A 4,533-nucleotide genomic window follows, 5' to 3' on the forward strand; every position below is an offset into this window, starting at 1 on the left:
CTCTATAAAATATCTGTAACAGAACCTTTCTAGGCAGGTGTGGGGCACACACCTATAATCCCAACGCTCTACTTAGGAGGCTGAGTCAGGCAAATCCCAAATTCAAGCCCAGAAAAGGCAATATAATGACTTGGTGAGGCCTTATCTTAAAATAAAAAATTTTAAAAGGGCTGGAAATGTAGCGCAGAGAGAAGGCTATTGTATGGAACTAGAGGAGATACAAGCAGTAGCTACGTATAATCCTATGATTTTATTGTGTTTGTAAACTGCCTTTCGTGGGTTAGACAAACAACTAGACTAATAAATTTAAATTTCCTTGACACAGGGTATTATCATTCTGTTATTATCAAAAATAAATTTACCCTCTCAGCAGCTCAAGGCTTGTCATTCATGATACAGAAACAAGGTCATTAATTGATGGTCTTCAGCAATTCTCTTCTATTATTCTCTTCTTTGTGCAGAGAATCAGTAGTAGAGACAGCCAAAGCTCTTTATTCTGTACAGTGGTTAAAAATAAAACTTTAGTACTTGCCACACACTAGCATTTTAAAACTGTAATAAGTTACCACTGTTGACATGATCGCTGTCTATGTACGAAATTCTAGAAGACAGAGAATTATGACATTAAATTCGTTATATATTCATACACTTATAATGCCTTAATCTACAAGTTAGTGATCTTTGGAGACAGGGATCAGGTAATGTATATATCTTAGAATAATCAATGTTTTAGCGCAGCAAAGGGGTGAATACCACTTATGTCTAAAATTTTTAGCAATAATAATAATAATAGAATAACAGCTAATTTAGTACCATGATTGAGAATCATAATTCTGGAGCAGAGCAAAATATAAAGTTCATGAAGCAAAAGTTAAGTTAAAATTTTGAAATGAGTGAACAAAAGGTAGATATAGGGGATCTTGCAGCCAGATATTAATGTAACTTCTCATGTCATTGGCAGGTAGTGTTGGGAAAATAACTCAGTGGGCTAAGCGCCTGCCTGGCAAGTGCAAGGTCCCCAGTTCGATCGCTGGTACCAAAAAAGAACTATCATTGGCAGGCTGTAATACTTGTACATTAATACTAATTTACAGTGTTACGCCAGCTTCTCTAGGTGATGTCCATCATCTGGAGGATTGTATCTCATGGCCCACAAAATAGGCATACATCTAAGGAAAACACTGTATAAAGAATATGCACATGAATATATTTATGTGTTATATAAATGCATATGTGTTGTGTAAATCCATACCAACATATAAACACAGATATACACGTGTGCACATTACAATGCTCAGCAAATAGTGTTCAGTTCCTAAATAATTTGTTCCACAATTCTGGAAAAAGGCTGTGTTCATGTTTGTCACTCAGTGCAGAATTGGCAAACAAACCCAAACTTTGGTCAAATGTTTCTGCTTGCAAACCAGATTGGTGGTAAACAAAAGCATGCATGAACCTAGATACCGGTGTTTATATTTGCGCAGTGATAAAGCACATATATAAACGGAGGCAAAGTTAGAGTAATAGGAACTATGTTAAAGATAGAATAAGAAACCAGAGTGGTGTTGCATGCCTGAAATCCCTGCACTCAGGAGGCTGGGGCTGGAGGATCGGTGTGAGTGCAAGGCCAGCCTCAACTGCTATAAGGAGACTCTTATTTGATTGCTTAAAAATGCTAAAAAGTTTTCTCACCCTGCACACATGCCCTCTTCGCCAAGCTTCTCCCCCAGCCACCTGGCTAACTCTTGCTAAAAACTGGGCTTGTTGCTTCTTTATCATTAAAACAATTTTATCAAAAAAAAAAAACAAACAGACAAAACAAAAATAATGATTAAGAGTAGTAAGGAGATGGTGGGGAATTATTTTAGTAGACTTTCTTACTAGCTTTATACAAATTTTTGTTATTGTTCTGTTTTGTTTTCAATGCAAAGTATTTCCTTCCCTTAAAACTTTCATTTTAGACACATGTATTGACATTTTGTCTTTAACTATTTTGGTTCTAAAACAGGATGTGGGGGGTGGAAAGGGAAATCGTACAAGAAAAGCTTGTTAGCACAGAACCGCTGTGTCAGTTGCTTCCCACAGCTGTGAGAGAATACCTGCTAAGTGCACTTAAAGTATGGAAGATGTGATCTGGCTCACAGCCACAGAGGTCTGCGCCTGGCCAGCTGGTTCCACTGCCAGGGGCCTCCAGGGAGGCAAGACTTCACGGGACAAGGCCTGGTAGAGCAGAGCTGCTCCCCGCATAGCAGCCAGGAAGCGGAGGGATGGGAAGAGTCTGAGGGAAGGCGCTAGTGACAAGGTTCACCCTTCAAAGGTACAGCCCAAGTGACCTGCCCCATCCAGGTGGCTCCACATTCTCACAAGCCCCTTGGGCCGTGAACTCATCAATTGATTAATCTGTTTGAAGGGATTAGAGCCATCTTGATCTGTTTAGCTGCCCAGATCCCATCAGCTAGCAACAGAACCTTCAACACAGTGGACCTTTAGGGGAACAATTCAAACAACCTGCCTGACCTTAGTGTTTGTGAAATTCAGGATTACATCATCAATGTGCTCTCTCTGTCTCTCTCTGTCTCTGTCTCTCTCTGTCTCTGTCTCTCTCTGTCTCTCTCTCTTTCTCTGTCTTTGTGTGTGTGTGTGTGTGTGTGTGTGTGTGTGTGATATTTTCTTACCAGTGGTCTCTTCTGACACTTGGATGACACATAGGGATATAACCTTAACATGCCTAAAAGCAAATTCTTCATCTCCTATCCCACTCTGGGGATGTGCATCTCAGTACATCACACCTCCGGCCCTCCAGCTGCTGGAGGCGGAGAAGCCCAGAGTCTTTCTCTTCTTCATTCCTCAGCCGCTGCTGCAACCTCCCCAGCCTCTCAGCCAGCCATGTTGATTCTGGTCTCCACTCATTCTGTGATTCCCTGTCCCCAGTCCTACCCTACACCAGTGTCACATCTGACCAGTAGCTTCCTTCCCACCCTTTCCATTGTTCATTTCTCTCCAGTCCATAATCTACAGTGCAACTACCAGGGTGTTAACATTATCCACCAAGTGTATCAGTTAAAACATTTCAGTGGCTTCCCCTTCTCAGAGAATAAAGACTCACATCTTTGTGGAGGACAGAAAGGTTCCACCTGTTTACCTCATAGGTCATCTCTGGCCCCTCACTGGGTCATACCCCATCCACCTTTCCCTTTTTTCAGTTGCCTGAAAATGCTGAATGTTTTCTTGCCCTAGAGGTTATGCCTTCTTTTGCTGTGCTTCTCCTCCATCCACCTCACTCTTGCTGAGGATTTAGCTTCTTACTTCTTTATCACTGAAAGAACTAGAGCTAGCAGCGTGATTAGATTGGAAAGGGAAAATTTCTAATATGCTTCAGCTGGTGAAGGAACAAAAGGATAGTACTAATGTCCTTTGCGGAGTAAAGTAGGAAAAAATGAAATTGCCACAGAAAGGGTTTAAAACACAGCTGTGAATTTTGTTTCTTTAATTTCTGGGGTCTTTTGCCCCAGTTTGGAAAGTTGGAAGGGCCGGGGAGAAGGCTCAGTAGAATAAGCACTTCCCTGCAAGCACAAGGGGCCTGAGTTCAATCCCTGGTTCCATGGGGGGAGGGGGGGGGAAGAAAGTTGTAATATGAAACTGGAAAGATAATTGAATATTTGCAAAGTAAAATACACTTTGGCAAAGGTGGGCCTATCCTTGCAAAGAAAGAAAAAGCCAATAGGAAAGAAAACACTAAAGAGAAGTGCACAGCAATATGTGATAACCAGGAGAAAGGGAAAGAAAAAGCTAATGATTTTAGATAAATTCATCACAGCCTAACCCCTTAGATGTAAAAGTACTAAACTGAAACAAAAGTAAAGAAGTCAATGTAACTATATTACATTATGGAAAGCACTGATCTTATTATACTAAGATAGTAATTCTGAGCAGGGCCTGCCTCCTCTGGAGAACATTTTGTTCTGGAGAACACAGTGTGTATGCGACCCAAAATGAAATACTTAGTATTTGAATACTAAAACACTCAGCTTTTTGACCCACCCATGGAAGCAGCGGGTTTCACTGCTCAGGTGATCCTCCTGAACCATCCCAGCCAGATCGGTGCTGGCTGTGCCCCTGGACTGGACTATCACACACCTCACATTGCTTGCAAATTTGCTGAGCTGAAAGAAAAGATTAATCACCGGTCTGGTAAGAAGCTGGAAGCTGGGCCCAAAGTTTTGATATCTGGTGATGCTGCCGTTGTTCTCTCCACCTCTGGGTCGTTTTGTTGTTTGTGATACGAGACAAGCAGTTGTTGTGGGTGCCATCAAGGCAGTGGATGAGAAGGCTGCTGGGACTGGCAAGGGCACCTAGGCTGCCCAGAAGGCTCACTGAATATTATCCCAACACCTGCCACCCCAGTCTCAATCAGTGACAAACGACCAGTCTCACAACTGTTTCTCCCAAGGCCATCTAAGTTTAATAGTGAAAGACTGGTTAATGATAACGCTGCATCATAAAACCTTTAGAAGAAAAGGAGAATATTCTGTG

The sequence above is a fragment of the Octodon degus genome, unplaced genomic scaffold (genome assembly GCF_000260255.1).
Source record: "Octodon degus isolate 3935 unplaced genomic scaffold, OctDeg1.0 scaffold00122, whole genome shotgun sequence".
NCBI lineage: Eukaryota > Metazoa > Chordata > Mammalia > Rodentia > Octodontidae > Octodon > Octodon degus.